The 18,585-nt window shown below is 34.9% G+C and overlaps 1 long non-coding RNA gene across 1 annotated transcript in view; it reads left to right on the top strand.

Moving 5' to 3' along the window:
• The first annotated feature begins 5,663 nt into the window (after positions 1–5,663).
• LOC111744311 overlaps positions 5,664–18,585 on the top strand; it is a 21,321-nt gene continuing 8,399 nt past the window's right edge. The window contains exons 1-2 of the long non-coding RNA XR_002782105.1: positions 5,664–5,752; positions 15,554–15,561. This is a non-coding gene — a long non-coding RNA (uncharacterized LOC111744311). The remainder of the gene's footprint in view (positions 5,753–15,553; positions 15,562–18,585) is intronic.

The following is an 18,585-nucleotide window of genomic DNA, read 5'->3' as shown; positions in this document are numbered from 1 at the left end:
CACGTCTAATTAAAATTCTATAACACAACACAGGAAAAACTGCTAGATGCTGATCGCTCTGCACCTTATAGGTAATGACTTTAAAAAGAGGGCAACGTACAGCCTTCTGTGTTCAGTTAAGATGCAGAAACCACGAGAGGCCACCATGCCCACCCTAAGAACAAGATGGATATGTTACAAAACCACGGTCGTTTCTACCCATCATAGACCTGAGGGTTGAAAAAATACGTATATAATAAATATAATAAAACTAAGTTCCAGAAAGTGTGGAGGTTTTTCTAGGAGAGGAGAGACCATAAGTGCTTTCTTTTTTTTTTTTTTCCCCTGCAGAAAAGGTGGAAGTGAGAGGTAATCTCAAAACAAAGGTGAGGCTAGAGTGACCTATACTTTAATAAACGATAACAGCCTGGTGTAAGCTGCTACGGAAGAAGGGGGTTTCGGGGGACCCCAGGAAGAGACGGCGCCTGCACAGCTGGTCATTTTCCCCATGGGGCCTCTGCAAAGAGTATAAAGCTCATCCCTCCAGAGGCGGGACCAGGGCAGAGGTGCCCTTGGAAACTGTCACCCTCTTGTACCCCAGGTGCACGGGCTGTCACAGTTGCATGTGACACAGAGTGAAATGAGGTGTCCTGGTGCTCAGAATCCCCCAAGCCACGTTGAAAACAAAGAGCTAGTGATGGATGCATCTTCAGTAAGGCCAGGAACCAACTCAGTTACGTATTAGATCGACGCATGCTCCACACTAATGTCTCTGAGAACATCCCGAACAAAATTTAGATGCACGAGACAGAAGAAACAGAAAAATATGACCCATATTCAAAAGATGTATGCGTTTGTGTAAGACACATGAGTCATAATTTTCTGTACATACACAGATTATTGATATTTCAAGCAAGTGTGGCTCTTGACATATGTAGAAGTAAACTACGTTTTTAAAAAAAAAGTTAAATTAAAAACGAATTAATTTTAGATTTGACAAACAAATGTTAGCGGTCTCCTCTTTATATTCGATTTTTGTGTTGGAATCAAAATTTAAATTCGATACTCTGTGGAAAAGATAATATACATTTCCTGAAAACATTTGCAAGTCAATTTTTTGATGTTTAAAGGCAAAAGGGCCTCATTCACATCTTGTACATTCATTTACATTTTTTAAACTTAAAATAATAAAGTAATTGGATTTAAACATTATCTAGCAGCCTTATTTAATATTATTTCAAATGCTGTTTTCAAGCTTATTTATAACAATACATTTTATCTTTATAATAGTGAGAACTGTCCACAAAAATGACATATTTAGTACTGCCTATATATGACTCCTTTATTCCCGTGAAAGCGAACACACATAAACCAGCATATATGTATTTTTAAGCACCGATCTCAAAATTTAATTTGCGCCGAATACAATGCTAATATCAAACAAATGTAATGGAAGGGGTGTGCCCTGATTTAACTGAAGACTTAAGCAAGGATTCCTTAGCTAAGACGTAAAAAGCTTACAACGTAACATCAACTATTGATGAACTGTACTTCATCCACATTTAAATGCCTACTGTGCAGAAGACAAAGTGGTAAAATAAAAAGCCACAGACTGAGAAATATCCGCAAGATATGGACCTGATAAAAAACTTGCAGTCAAACTACATAAAGGAGTCTCAAAGCTCTATAAGAAAACGACTCCAAGAAAAAACTTTTTTTGAAAAGGCCTTCTACCAAAGAAAGGATATGAGTAGCAAATAAACATGTGAAGAAACGCTCGACATTAGCATCCACTGAGGAAACGAAAATTAATACTGAGAGACCGGTGCATGTTTATTAGGACGGCTAACTTTAATGAAACCCGACAGTACCAAGCCCTGACCACTCAAACTCTTGTATCGATTGGTTTGGGGAATGAAAAATGGTACAACCACTTTGGACAACAGTCTGGCAGTTCATTTTATTGATACGCACAAAAAATGCCATATACCCCAGGGACCCAACCCCGAGGTATTTGCCCACAAGAAACACTAACATATGTCAACATCAAGGACTATATGTGAGATTTTATAGTTCCCTACTGATAATAGTCAAAAACTGAAAACAACACATATACTGCAAGTGAATGAATAAAAATAGGAATAGTAGTCTATAAAATGAAATAGTACTCAGTAATCAGTAGAAATGAACTACTTAAACATACAAAAACATTATTTTTTAAAGTGTGATGCTAACTGAAAGGCATGAGAAATAAAAAGTGACACACTATTCGATCCCCATTATATGACACTCTGGGGAGACAAAACTACAGAGAGAAACTGGACGAGCTTTTGCCCCGTGTTCGGAGGGTTGTGGGAGAGAAGGAGATGGAGGGAAAGGGGCACAAAGAAGCACTTTGGGGAGACAGAAATATTCTGTATCTTTACTGCGGTGGTGTTTGTGTAACTGTACATATTTATCGAAACACATAAAATTGTAAGACAAAAAAATTCTGTATGGTCTCACCTATATGCAGAATTTTTAAAAAGTCAAGACTCATAGAACCAGAAAGTAAAATGGTGGCCACCAGTGGCTAGATGACAGGGAAAATAGGATGGTGGTCAAAGGGTACAGATTTTCATTTACAAGATGAATGAGCTGGGGCTCTAATGGATCGCATGGGGAAAGCAGTTAATAGGACTGTATTGTCTCCCTAAACTTCCTAAGAAAGAACATCTTTGGTTTCACACACACACACACACACACACACACACACACACACACACACGCACACACACAATGTAAGATGATGATCGTGTTCACTGACTTGATTTTGGTAATCATTTCACAATGTACGCATATGATAAATGATCAAATTTATACCTTAAATATATATTGTTTTTATTTGTCAACTTTTTAACAATAAGGAACAAAAAATGAAAGGGAAAAATACAAAGTATAACTACTCGATATCGAGTTTTTAAATAAAAAATATTTAGATAAATGTATTGAATAAGAGGCTTTTAACAGCTCTTCAAAATAATTCCATAGTTTAACCACACATTAAAGAATTTATGTTATTTATATATTACAGCTTATCTGGCTTTCTTGCATTTTAATGACATCATGATAGTCTTTTTAACCTTGACAATCACAGTTATGTGCAAATCTGAAATATCAAAATGAGTCTGACTGTTGCCATTTACAAACGTCCTATTTCATTCATACGAGATCTAATAACTGAAATGGCATTTTAGTCAAGATTTGACTAGCAAGGAATGAAAAAGAGTCTCTGAATCCGTACTTGTTAAATATATTTACTTTTAATACCCTGCAAATTTATTACAAATAAACATGTATGCTAATTTCTCAGGTTTGTCTTGTTTAAATAGAATACACGATAGAGGTTAATATCAAGCAAAGACTATTTTAAATAATCAGGTTAGATTACATATAAGGATTACACAAATTTAAAATGGTTTTTGAATTATGAGGCTAGGCTAATCCTAAAATGTCATGAAATGGCAAAATGTGTTTTATTAAATGTAAAATCTAATTACTTTAGCAAAACCAACCAGTTGTAATACAGCCTTACAAAAACGACTATTATAGACGTCTGTATTTATATCATGTGTCTGCATGAACATATGTATTTTATATGAGCATATGTTCAGAATGTCCACATGTATTGAACACATTCCTCTATTGTGGATTAGGATTCCTCTTCATTAAAACAATTAAAATCTCTTGAGTGATTGGTGGGGTGATTTAATCATTTGACAAACGTTAGAACAGATGAACTATGTGCCAGACACTTCTGGACTCTGAAGATGGACGATTAGCATAGATAAGCATGGTGACTTGGCTCCTGCTGCTTTTAATAATTAAAAGCTTTCATAACTGAAGGACTTCATAAAAGTCACCAACGGTTATATAAATAACCACCATAATTATGTGCCTTAGAGTAGCCATTCGATGCTTCAAAATAAAGTCTAAGTTCAGGAAGATGGCATTGATTATTACTTTCATCTTGAGACTGACTCATCATTTTAGAATATCATTTCATATAGGAAGGATATAGAAATATAAGTGTCAGATCTTTCTTTTTTGCAAATATATGTCAGTGGATCTATTTACACCTACCTTCGTTGGCTTCTCTTAGTTCATTTACAGTTTTTCTAGAACTGATTTGCCTTAAAGAGTAGCAATCAGAACAATGACATATGATTTAATAGTTAAAAACCTGGACCATTTTCGAGTTAATACCCAGTGACAGTGACAACTCTTGTCACTCTCAGATGTCAGATGAAGCCAATTCACTCTCAACAGTTATTTAAATAGCCTTAGAAAGCCTCACAGAGGTATCAATGACTTTTTTCCCAAACTCATGAGCAGATTTTATCTGTTCTTCCTATACAGCTATAAAGATATTTTTTTCTGTGTGGAGAAAGGATATAAAATAAAAGTCTCAAGAGCAATAGAGTCGTCCAGAGCAAAAAGCCCTTTTGGTCATTGGGAAGCACAGGTCTCTCCCTCTCTCCCTGTGGCCACAAATCATAACAACCTGGGGCACTATTGCCATTGCTTCTATTCAGAACAAATCCTAGGCGGTTTGCTTCATTATAATCATTAATCTACTTATATTCAGGTAGAGGCCCAATTCTTTTCTTAAAAAAAAAAATGTGAGGTTCTTTATTTTACTCTTGGCTAAGTTAGACATTTTAATGGAAGGAAATAATTAGGTAAGTTTCAGTAATGTCTGATTCGCAACACACTGCAAGTGTAGGCAAAGCAGGGTCAATAGAAAGGAAAACACAATCATTTTAATGGAGGCTATCGATCTATGGTAAAGTGTAACGATTAAAATAGACCTTTTGAATTTTAGTTGCAAAGACATACTAAATTCTAATTGCTAAAACCTTTGGGGTTCGACAGAAGGATAATAGAGCCATACAACGGTGAGAACACCTCTTTTGGGGGGGGGAGGGGACCATTCAACTGAGTGAAGCTATCTGGCACAAGAAATATCAACTAAATGCAAAATAAATCACCGATTTTTTTTCCCAGTAAAGGAAAGACAGATAAGCAAAATTAAAAGGTGGATTTAAATTTGTAATTACTCTTAAAGACATACTTCTTTAATACTAAGCATCAAACTGTACCACAGAGACACAAAAGTATTAGTTATTATTAAAGTCTTATTATTGGGTACAACATAGTGCCCAATCTCTTTTGGTTTAGAGTCTCTTTTTGATTTGGTTTTATTTTTTCACAAATGTAAAGATATGTAACGTATAGACCTACTTTTATATTTTCGAAATATTAGTAAAATTTTTTCAAAGACAAGCTATAGATATCTCCAACACTGTTACTCATCAAAATTTCAAGATTATTAATGTGAGATCAATTCTTAAGGGTGTCAAGGAACAGTTGCACTGAACAGTTATACAGGCAAGGAAGGTTTTATTCAAAACTATTGCAATAAAGTAGAGAAATTAAACTCAACTCTACTGAACCAAAAGCCTGGAGAGGTTTTTTTTTTTGTTTTTTTTTTTTTAACTTATTTCTTTAAATTAGTTTCAAGTATACAGTACATTGGTTAGACATCTATACAGTTCATAAAATGATCCTCCCAATTGCTTCCTCCCTCCCCTGGCCCTCCACTTAGCCATCATATTAATGCTAACCGCATTCCCTCTGCCATGCTCCAAATCCCCGCCCAACTATCAACTACTAATTTGTACTTCTTTAATACTTCACCCCATTCTCCTAGCCCCTAACCCCTCTCCCTTCTGTCCATCTTTAAGCACTGAGATGTGTGAGCAGCAAAGCAGCAAGTGGTGTGTGTGTGTAGGGAGTGGGGGAGACAGGGTCAATGTGATTAGACCTTCTGTTGGTTAATTGGTGACAATTGTAATAATTGATGAGTTGGGTTGTTAGCCTCCGAGGAGAATGGGAGGTAGAGGCAAGATCTTTCCAGATTGCATTTCAAAGGGATGGCTTCTGGCTTTTTTGAGAAAGACACTCTTGGGTTATAAAACTCTTAAGAGGTTGGGGAAAGGTTTACAACTCAAAAGAACAGAGAATTTATATTTAAGAGGTTTCTAAAGCAAATGCTCTCAAGTTTAGTCAAGTCGAGGAGAACAAGAAGGCTATCTCTGTAAAGACAGAATTACTCAAAAACCAGCCAATTGGATCAAGAGTAATTATTTTCTATCACGGTTTTTATCTGAATATGAACTAGAGTGGAATTTAACTATACACCTTTCACAGTTAGACTATTTTAAGATAATTTTTGCTATCCTTCCATCTCAAATGATAACAGAGTAATAAAGTTAATTTAGGACTAACGGAATTAATTTGAGTGCGTTAAGGCTTGTGAGCTACCTGAGAACTCAGACGTGGGATCACTGACTTGCCTCTTTTATGATATTCACTGTTCAGATCATTGCCTTACTAGAATGTTGAAAGAGATAAAAACTCTCACAATCGAGGGAGAGCAATTACCAGCGTTATGGGTAAATTCTTAATATCGCACATCCCAAGTCAAGTATTGGCCTTTAATACTGGCCCACAGCCTTTGTTTCCTAGAGTTCCTGGTGCAAGGCGGGCAGGTAAATTTATTGCTATGATTTTACAGATGGAAGAGCTGAGGCACAGGCCTATTATCTTAGAGCTCCTTGAAACAAGAGCCCCTTGAATTGAGGCAGAGAACAGAGTCTGAAGTATTCTGCTATGTGAACAGAATTCTTCTCATTTTGCAGGTAAAGAATCAGAGACTTTGAAGCCCGATGCCACAGATATACTGAGTCACGTTCAGTATTGTTTTCACTATTCTATGTCAATCATCTTTGTGCAATTTGGTATTTCAATATTCAGCCTTCTTAAACGGCCAATTATTTTTAAGTGTTTTATCTTTTATTTTTTATCCCTTGAAACTGAACTTCCTTCCTTTGAACTGTTATTCAGTCTTTGGAAGGAATGTAAAAACAATGAAGAAGACGATGAAGAACAACTTGTAAAAGGAGAAAGAGAGAGAAATAAAAAGACAACTTATTTTATGGATGTTTCCCTTGTTTTCTAATGAGAAATCAACCAAGAAAAAAAACTATAGTGGGTATTTTAAAATAATAAATGTTTTTAAAAGTATTTTCTCTTCTCTGTTCTTTGTCTTTCTGCACGTTTTCTGGCCAGTCAGATGTCAAATATATTGTAGTTTGTAACTTTTACAAGTGATTGTACAATTACCACTGCGAATAGCTTTGTTTCATTCCTTTATTTTAATGCCATAAAAATAATAAATAACCCCCATGTGAAAATAAAACCAGAGATTATTTTAAAATTTTTAAACCATAATATATCTTCGTGGTTACTAGTCACAGAGCTTCATACACTAAATTCTTAAGTTCATTTGTTAACTACAGAGAAATTTCTGCTTGAAAGAAGTTATTCAACATGTGTATAAAGCTGACTGTCACAAGAATTTCGGAGTAAATTGTGCCCCCCTGACCCCCCACAAGCCCCTGAATAAGCAAGCAAAATAACAGTTCTCTGGAAAGGTTTTAAGACTAACATGAAAGTTTTCTAGATCACTGTCTTAACCTAACCTAAACTTTAATATCTTCAAAAGATAAGATTTCATGGGTAAATTCTTATCTCACATTTCAAAAGAAAGAAAAAATTATTTTGCTTCAGTTCAAGGAGAAAAAAATCACAAACCAAAAAAGGTCACTAAATTGGCTAACGGGAAGAGTGTGCGTATTCGATATATTCATTTAATAATGACTATTAATCATAAATAAAAGGTTAAGTGTAAATTGATAGGCAGTAGCAAAATCAATTTGATTTGTAAATAAATGAAAACCAAATACTTTTTTTATACCAGTGACTTCTAGTTTTTGAAATCATTTCTTGACCAGAGGACATAAAAAATTATAAAATAAAGGATCACTTTCACTTTAACACTTAAAAAGCTACAATTTCTTAGTATGTTTTAAATGAAGAGTGGTATAACTAGCGAATTATTAAAGCTTCTGTGGAATCCATTAAAGGCAGATATACTAGAGAAGAATGCTACATACTACAAGAACTCCTAAATGCCACATCATGTTCCTGCAGAGCACACGGCCAGACTTTTCACAGCCCGGTGGTGACACTGCATATGCATCTAAGGGCAAAGCACATGCAGAAGAAGCTAATTAACATCAAACACTAATTAGTCCCCCAGTATTTAGCAATGAAGTATCAGCAGCTGTCTTCGATGCCATATGCTAATTAGCATTAATAAACTTCAGAAATAATTGTCTCCATTGTTCTGTGTCATAATACTCCCCCTAATTGTACTTCGGAGAACACTGCCTGTAAATGGTAGCAAGCATTCCAGAGCACTGCTTGAAGTTTAATGAGCAATTTACCATGACTTGTGGCATTAGAAGGGACTATATACCGGAAAGAGAAGAGATTAATGCCAGTTTTTTAAATCCATAATTAAGTTGTTGGCTGGTTCTTGCGTCTACAGCTATTCAAACATTCAGACAGGGGAGGTTGTTAGTTTGGTTCCAGATTGTCTTCAAGGAAATAGAATGTGAAGTTTAATAGAGATGACCTGAGTCACTTCCTCAGCTAAAACGCCGCCATTGTTTTTAACGTCCAGTTCAGTCTTCACTTGGGCACTGTCTGTGCCATCACTTTGGAGGAGCTCGAAACGTTGGAGGGAAGAAAGAGCATCTTTCTCTGGAGAGAAAACTTCCATTTTCCTGATATCAAAAACAGTCATCAGAATTTATCTAGGAGAGTATGATTCTAAGTAAATACATGAGGTGGCCATCAATTACCTTAGAAAATGTTTAACAGTCCAATAATTTTCACTGGCTGTTGTTTCTTGAAGTAGACTGCAAAATAAACTATTAGGAGATGGGATGGGTGCCCGCAAATACATCAGTGTCGAAGGTTCTGGGTCACGATTCCTGACCTCAGAACGTCTGCAGTGCAGTTAGAGGTATTAGCACGTACGCCGTGACGTCCTCAACATTTAGTCAATATAAGATATGCGTTTTGTAAATTGTAAAACCTATATATATCCAGGACATTTTTAATAATTGAGAAAACAACATAGGACTGCATAAGCTACTGGTTAAACACATATACATCCAATGATATAACTGTTACATGACCCTCTATAAGCATTTATTTTTTTATTTGAAATGAAAAAGCAATAATTTGGGGGTCAAATTACTCATAAGCTTTCCAGAAATGAAATGAGTTGTTTGATAAACACCCAGAGAAATTATAACGCATACTTTCATTAGTATTATTTGCCATGCATGTCAATAAGGCATAAAAGTCTGTCTTAAACTGCCAGCTAAACTGTAAACGCACTTGAAAGTTTTTATTTTCAACAATCCTAATTCTTTATCAGTTTATACTTAGCTTACTTTACCTAAAATTGTATTTTAAGAGAACCACAGCCCTTATTACTGTATGACCTTTTCCCATAACAACTAATAACTTTAAATCATTTAATTCGCTCTTTTAAATTCTAGCTAATGATCAAATTTTAAATAACAAAAGAGAAAATTTTGGTTACTAAAGAATACGAAGAACGTCTCCTTACATGATATCTACCCTGAAACAAGAATTCTGTATCTGTTGTCTTATTTTACAGATGCAATGACTTTTGGATTGCATTTTCTTTGTCCTGGCCACTAGAAGCTTAGAGGCAAATAGTGTGTCTTTCTTTATCACAGGGGGTCATATTGTTTGCATTTATGTATCATTGTTATCTCTGATTAACTATTTGTTTACCCATGGGTTTATTGTCCTGATTTCTTTGATTATTAATTTCATCTTTTGGGATTTTATGTAAATTTTTAAGCTGCATTCTAATTCATTGTGTAAATTAAATAAACCATCATTAAATGGAAACATTAAAAAGTTCTGTTATTTTCAAAATGAAACTAATATAATTTTCAACAGAAGTTCATTAATTTCGATAATTTATATTGATTCATATAAGAGCTGGCTAAAACTTACCCTTGTGAAGTTTGCCCTTAATTCACAAATACTGTAATGTAAGCATAGGAAGCGTGTTTAAGAATCTATTTTAAAGGTTGACTGAGGGTAACTGCCATTAATGAAATTCCAATAGAAAGAGTAAGATATTGTATAGAGAAAGGCTGGAGACAATGTATCGCTGGGTATTATGTAGTCCTGTTCCAAAGGGGACGCACATACATGCATATAAACAATCAGATAATTTATATTTTGCATTTACTGAGACAGGCCAGCTCTAGACTTAGAGAGAGAGAAGAGAAGGGAGGAAGGGAGGGAATGAAGTAGGAAGGAAGGAAGAAGGAAGAAAGAAGAAGGAAGGAAGGAAAGGAGGGAAGGAAGGAGGGAGGGAGAAAGAAGGAAGGAAGGAAGGAAGGAAGGAAGGAAGGAAGGAAGGAAGGAAGGAAGGAAGGAAGGAAGGAAGGAAGGAAGGAAGGAAGGAAGGAAGGAAGGAAGGAAGGAAGGAAAAAGAAAGGAAAGGTAGACTGATATACCACTGGTTTCATGGCTGTTGTAAATAATAAAATGCTTCCATTTTCTAGCATGTTGAGACTGGCTCAGGAAGCTGAAGCGCGTATCACTGCATACTCTCTATTGTCTTAATCAATTGAAGTGAGGCAGACAGCTACCTGGCAACGTTTAATCTCGGAACGTGGTCCTTAACATTAGCAAATCCTGTTTTATAAGATCTTTCTGGACTACTAATGAGTCACGGGTTAAGAAGACAGATAATCTTATCAAAACTGTAGGGTGAACCCTAGTTTTCTTAATCCTACTGGTTGACTGAGGTTCTGCAAATGTACCTTCTTCATCTTCATGGTATGTGTTAAGTCTCTCCATGGTATCATCATCATTACTATTAACAACAATAGTTTAAATTCATTGCAATCTTCCTATGGGTTTAATAATACACTAAAAAATTTTAAATATTAGAATTCTTTCCGTTCAGTAAATATTATTGTCGTTGTCATTGCCATACTCCGGATGGTAAAGTTTAGGGTGTGAGAGGACAAAACAGTTCTGCAAGCCACACAAATGGCATTTTCCTTTACGGACAACTTTACACGAGCTCCTAGTTGCCTCTTCTACTCTAATATTTTCAGATAACTATACATAGTGTACAAAACCGAATCGTCTGCAAACTTTTTATTTGTAATCTACTCATGCTAATCTATTGCCTGAACTTGGTTTGAGCACTGGCAAAAGGTTAATTTTAGTTTTAATGTAATTATTAGGATTTTTTAAGTTAAAAACCCATAATATATGTAAAAATGGTTTCACGTAGATAATACGCATCAGGCTAGATCATTCCTTGTTAGTAGCTGTTGTTCTCCATGGTTAGCAGTTACTGTTATAAAAGTCATTATTATTTCTTCCAAAAAAGTGTTTTATGCTAGTATCCACAAATTAAATTTCTATGTAAGTGTATGCTCATTAATAAATATTAGTAATCACAAGTCTCCTTGCAATCAAGTCTGAAAGGATGCAGGCAAGTATAAGTAATAGCTATGCGTCTATAAATTGTAAAATAGCTTTTACCGATTAAGGTTGATTTTCTCAAAATTAGTAAAGTGTGAAGGCATTACTGTACATTCGTTTTTATAAAAGAGAAATTGGCGATTCAGAAACATGGAATAAAATGTCCCCAAACCTTTCTGGATAACTTAGTGCTCATGGTCACAGGTTAATACTACGTGTCAGTTGATCTGTCCCACCCCATTATACACACTTCCTGCGGGTTCTTTCCAGGTAGGACCTGCGCAAGTTACTCATTTTGACGGCTCCAGGGCTTAGCAGTCACTGTCCAAGGGGACTCAGTATAACTGGATCCTGAACTTAAAAGTGCCAAGTAGTAGAAAAGGTATAGTACCTATTACTTAGAAAACATGCTTACTTCCTTGAGAGAATACATAGAAATTCCCAAACATATAGAAGTGAAATGATTCCGAAACATTGTGGGCAGCTTATTGGTAGAAATAGCTTCTCGATTTTAAAAGAATCTCATGTAAATAATATAGGTCCTTTGAGTTTTTACATGAATGCTGTCAAATGGATTTTGGACTAGAATCTACCTGTTTTCTTAGAAATAATTATTTAAATCACACAAAAAATGAAACAGTCAAGGGATTTTTTTCTTTGTAAGAATATATAATATTTAATAGGGAAAAATAACATTTTATTCTACCTTACAAGAAAGAAAAATGTACAAATCATTTTCCCCAAATACATTACTTATTCTGTCAAATATTCTATTCTTCTAGCATTTAAATTAGAGCAGAGGCTTTCAAGGCTATTTTTGGATTTATAATTTATTTTATTTCTTAAGAAAATTAAATCAAAATGGCTTTATTTATAAATGCTGCCAAACACCAGAGGTTTTTCAGGAGAGCATTTTGATGCCAATTATTACATTTTTACATTATTTAACTGAAGACTGGTTTTCATATTTATGTTTGGGATTTCAAATATACTATAGTCATGTGATGCTTTGCTTGCTTTGAAACAAAATAGAAGCAAATAAAACTATTTGTATGCTTTCTGATTGATCAGCATATTAAATGAAATAAAAATCAAGTATCCATCTTATGCAAAATACCAGTTCTACATTTATTATTTTCATTTTTTTCTTATTCCTAGTATTAGTAATTAGAAGGAACAATGCAAATAAAGACAAAAAATTAATATCTGATAGCAAAATAAATAACTTCAAGTTTTTTTGGTTTCATAGAGACTTTAAGTCATGTTGTCATTTATAATTTCATTATGGCATATCTTTTATGTGTATAGAGAGATAGCAATAGCTGAAAATGCTTAACATAATTATACCCATTAAGATCTGAATTAGATTAAATATTTAGCATTATTTTGAGGGATCTGGTAGATATTATTCGTATTCAGAGAACTCCACAGTTCCCTTCCCTGTGGCTCTCAAGATTAGATTTTCAGATGAATAAATTCTGGGGATGTAACAGACAGCATGGTGACTGTAGCTGTTAACACTATTGCATTTTTGAAAGTTGCTAAGGGAGTAAATCTTAAAAGTTCTCACTAAAAAATAAAATAAAAAAGAAATTGTAACTATATGAGGTGAACTATATATATTTGAAATGTAACTACATATCTCAAATGATGACACTGTACATCTTAAACTTCCCTAATGTTGTATGTCAGTTATATCTCAATAAAGCCGGGGGAGGCGGAGGGAGCAAACCAAACGACGACAAAGACCATCTATTTCCTCTCGTATGCGGGTTATTCTATTTGTTTCCTTCTCTTTTCAGAGGCAGAGCCTAAGGTCCCCTTTTGAGATGGCAGCATCATCAGAGAATGGGGTATTCGCTAGCCTGGACGTCTTGAGTAAGAGCAGCGAGCATGGCCTCTGTGATGATGTACATGAGACATATATTGTGTGTTTTAAAACTTGATTATTTGAAGCCCCTGATATTCTAGAGTTGTTTGTTCTCATGACATAACTGAGCCTAAACCGATTAGCACATTTATATTTTAACTGCCCGAATTTGCTTTTAAATACTTTTACTTATAGACTTTATGTGTAAATGCGTTCTTGCCTGAGAAGTAATTTATTTTTAATTTGCATGTTCATGTAAAATATTTGTTTTGTTTGTTTAATATGCTCTATTTCTTTTTTTAAATCTTCCTACTACTAGTGCACATTTGACAGAAGTAATTATCCGACATAGATCACGGACCAAACATAAAAACGAAAACAAAAAAGTGTTTATGGAACAGAAATGTTCTATATGTCCATTGAAATAGTGGTTACAAGAATATGTATATTCATCACAACTCATTATACAGTGCACTTAAAATAAAATTGATTTGTTTATATATTTTTGCATAAATTAAATTTATTAAGTTAAAATTATTTATTGAACATGAAAAACATTTCAGTGACTAGGACAAATAAAAGTTGAAAAAATGCACCCTGTGGATCAAGTAGAATAAAATAATTTTCCTTATTTATGAGAAAAACAGAATGTAAGTCTCCTGAACTCAATAATTATTTTATGTGATCTTTTTTCCTTAGTACGGTACAGTGAAAATATTTTGGTTCTAGCGCAATAGCATTTCTTCCTGATATACTCATTTTAAAAGACTCAGTCTGATTATTATTATTGTTTTTGTGTAAATATTAGTTGAACTCATGTTGGGTATGCACATAAAACATTTATTTTTTTCTTTTAAATAATTGATCTTAATCTTGTATATATATATAACATATCTGAATTTGCAAATGTGAATATTTGCAGATTCTGACTCAAACAATGCCACTTTCATGACCGCTTTTAGCCAACTAAAAAAAAAAAACATATTAACAACAAAAGCATAATGACAAAAATAAATATATAATATTTTTGCCAATCATATAAGAGATAAGAAAATTTGGCCACCTAGCCATTCTGTTGTGTCCCTGATACTTTATAGTTAACGTAAAGCATTTAGGAAGAATTCTTGGCAAAAGTCTCATTTTAATAGTCTTATATATCGTGGTAGAGACGTCTCTGGCCTCCAATAACCACTTCCCGACTCCTCTGAACATACGGGAGCATCGTAATCAACTGCGGCTCACGAGATACATGTGATGAGTGCTGGGCAGTGGCCTTGAGAATTGAGAGGTGTCACATTCATGCCAAAGCGTTTACATGCAGTGGGTTCACGAGTCCTTCCTTTTCTCCCAAAGCTTTGACCAAGGGAGCACAACACAGTAGGAAGTGAGTGCTTCTGTCAGCCTGGAGAACATCTGCTCGAGAAAGTCCTTGGGGATGCGTTTGAGTTCAAAAATAATGTTTCTTGCTTTCAGCCATCCAGGTTTTGTCCCTCTGCTGCAGCATCATCTAGCTTCTCCTGATAACATGGATCAGACAGACCTAAGACCTGTGTATTCTCCAAGTCATAAAAAGGATACATTTCAGTCATCTTAAAAAAAATCCTAAAAACTCAATTAGTAAAATAAAAGAACTTCTGAAAATTTGAATCGTATTGGTCAGTAGCCTCCCTTTGTCTTAAGTATCCTAATGATCTAAGGTTTTTAAAATAAATACCAGGATGACCTCAGCAAGATGGTGGGACAGGAAGTCTTAGCCCTCTTCCCCTCACAGAAACACTGATAAAAATAGTCTTTGGGCCAAAACATCTTTATGAGAACTGCAGATTCCAGTTAACAACTGGCAACACACCAGAGGAACACAAAATGGAGAAAAAATGCTACGAATGGGAGTAAAAAGAGTAGTTTAACTTTTCTGTGTCAGCCCCTCCCTAAGCCACCCAGCTCAGCACCTAGAGAAATCCACTCAGCCCGTGTTTCCCTCAGAGGCAAGGGTGAATGAAGTGTCCACCCCACGCCCGCAGCCTTTTGGGGTGCTGCCTGACTTCCTCACTCAGAGCACTGAGGCAACTGGCATAGTTAGAAAGCTGGGGGTGGGGTTGCGGCTGAGAACCAAGAGCAGGGTCTGGAGCTCTCAGTCCCCTCATATCCTGCAGGACTGGCAGAAGAGGCAGGGTCCTAGGATCTGTCCTACAGGAGGGAGGACAGTCCCCAGCAGGCCAGTCCATTCCATGGGGAAAAGAGGACGGAGCTGCAGACGCCAGCAAGTACAAGAACAACCAGGTGCGGCTGATACCCCCGACATCATGCTCCAAAATAAGTGCTAGACTTGTCCACTGTCACCGCAGTCACATTTTATAAAACTCCCAATGGAAACCAAGAACGACGACGACTCTGGTCTACTTTTCCTCACACTCTGCTACTAACTATCCCTAATGTATCCTTAAAGCTCCAAATAGGCCTCGAATAAAATACACAACATTTTAACGTGGATCCTGGAACAAAAGCAAAGAGAAGATACCCTTCTCAGGGCTTCTCGAATGCATGAAAGGGTATTACATCCTAAGGATTCTGATATGCCGTTTCCACCCACAACTTGATAAAATATTTTTATCTTTATTTGGATTTAAAAATTTGTATTCTACCCTTCTGAAACGATATACACATAATTTAAAAAAAAAAAAAACCTGTAATTCCTGTTGTGGCTTTTTCAACACAAAGTTTGCTGTAATTAAGAGAACCAAAATATTATACGTACATTTACTGGGATTAGGGATAGTAATTTTGAATTCACACTATAACTAAGTAATTAAATCCCTATCTTCTGTTCCTAAGCAAGGTTTTAAAGACTAAATTAAAAGTGGAAAACTGGATAGCGCTCTATAATTGAAAAACTAGATAATATGTGATAAGAAAAGCAGCCTCTGACTTAGTTAACCTCGCAAATTCACCTGAATGTTAACTGGAAGAAAATGGGCCGCCATGTTGTCTGGTTGTTTCTAAAAGAGTGTCAAACATATTCTGTGTGCTAAATCACTGATCCGCTAAGTTATTTGACTTAGTTAAGCATAAGGCTTAAAGGTTGCTATTAAATGATTTTAAGAAAAATGTCAAGAATAAATTTATTACCAGATTGCAGGTTTTTAAATTGTTTTCAAACACATGAGTAAAAAAAAAAATAAAATTTGCTATTGTTGTAAACATGAAGCATTTCAGTAGATACAGCTGTGAGTGCATCCTGTTTTTTACTGATTTTCCTTAATTATCACTGTTGCTTTTGCTACAATTGTCACTTAAAAACTCTTGAATCAATCATAATGGTTATCTCGATTATAGGATATTATCTCTTAGGGAGATATTTTGTTCTATCTTGACTGTTTTATCAATAAAATTAAGATGAACTAATATGTGATTAATCTCCTTTTTCCATAATAGTTGCTTTTAAGTAAAAATATACATTCATGCTATTAAAAGTTAAAATCAGTACCTCAGTTTTAGTCTGTGTAGTAATTTAATTGCTATAATCATTATTCATGGTTAAAAAGGTGAACTTATTTATCGCATCCATTGACTCAATGTCTAATTCTTCCTCTATATCAACGTCATTTCCTATTATAATTCATTAAATTAAAACCAATTCTTTCTGATGGTCAAAGCTAAAAAAACTTCCAATGGCCAAAGCTAGAATAATTTGAGCAAAACAATGGATAACGACAGAACAGGAATATAACCTAAAGAATAAAATAAATGCCCGTGAATCCATATTAACATGAACAAATAATAAATTGATAAATAAATGGGAGATAAGGAACATATCTCCTCTAGAAAAGATTTATAAATAATAAATGTAAACAGAATAAGAAAAATAGAAAATCATCATAAGGACATTACAGTAATAATTGCCGCAGGCAAGTTCCATGGATTAGGAGGCAAAACTTTAAGGAGAAAAAACATATTTGCATATCCTAAAGACATCTTTCTCAAACATTTGTTAATTACTGTGGCACACGTGTCCACAGTTTCCCTGATTCCCTCCTCTCTAGACAGTTCTTAATCCCTCTCCTCTTCAGAGCATCCTGGCTTTAGCAAATAAAGTAAGGAATAGGAGAAGCTAACTACAGTGAAGAGCCTGCAAGGGATCACCTTAACCAGGTGATCAGGATTAGCGTGCCATAACCAGTAAAGTCGAGGTCTTGTACTTCCTGACAGAATGTTATAAAAAGCACGCTCCCTCCTGCGGTATTTTTTCCAAAAAATTCAAAACCCCAACCTAACCATGAGGAAACATCAGACAAAACCATGTTGAGGAACAAATACCACAAACTACTAGATCAATACTTCGCAGAGCTAGCAAGTTCGTGAAATACAAGGAAACGCCAAGAACCTAATATATATTGGAGAAGATTAAAGACATGTGATAAAAAAAGAAATGTGATGTGTCCTATACGAGATCATGGATTGGAAGAACGTTAGTGGAAAACCTAGTGGAATACAGACAAAGTCTGGGATTTAGTCGACAATGTTGTGCCAGTATTAAATTCTTCATTTTGAAATGGGTATGATGGTTATTTCAAATAATCACACTGGTAGAAGCTGGGGGAAGGATATATGGAAACTCTCTCACTACCCTTACAGCTGTATTGTAAACCTAAAGTTATTCTGAAAATAAAGTGTTTTTTAAAATTGTTTTTTTGACTGTATAAAAATATTTTATTTTAATGTATATGACAAATTACATGGGGAGTAGAGTTTGCACATCGGTGTCATTTCATTTGCCAACTCTAAGAGAATGTTATCGGTGAAGAATTTTAAATAATCTTTTTTTTTTCATGAAAAATATGTCCCTTATGTTTCAAGAGAGGTTTCAGAGGTAAAATAACATGGCATTTTTGGTATAGATTGTAACTTTCTACATATTTTTGTGTCTGTTGGATGGGTGTAAGATGGCTAAACATTTTGTTTGAGAAAATATACTTTACCGATTAAAGACAATATCAACTCTCTCCAGGCAATATTCATTCATTCAAAATCTCACGACTTCTCCTCTTCACATATTTTACTACATTTATATTTTATCGTAATGTTATCTATTTTTTTTTCTTCAAGAATGCTCGGGTTTGTTTCCCTCCTCTCATCCTGATTTAAACAAACTATCTCTGCATCTTCTTCCAGTCACTACTCCCTCATAAATCATTCAATTCAAGGCTAGAAAACTGGTTTATCTTATCCAG

Source organism: Pteropus vampyrus, unplaced genomic scaffold (assembly GCF_000151845.1).
Source record: "Pteropus vampyrus isolate Shadow unplaced genomic scaffold, Pvam_2.0 Scaffold132, whole genome shotgun sequence".
Lineage (NCBI taxonomy): Eukaryota > Metazoa > Chordata > Mammalia > Chiroptera > Pteropodidae > Pteropus > Pteropus vampyrus.
Note: the sequence above shows the minus strand (reverse complement) of the source record. Positions and strands in the feature narration are given on the sequence as shown.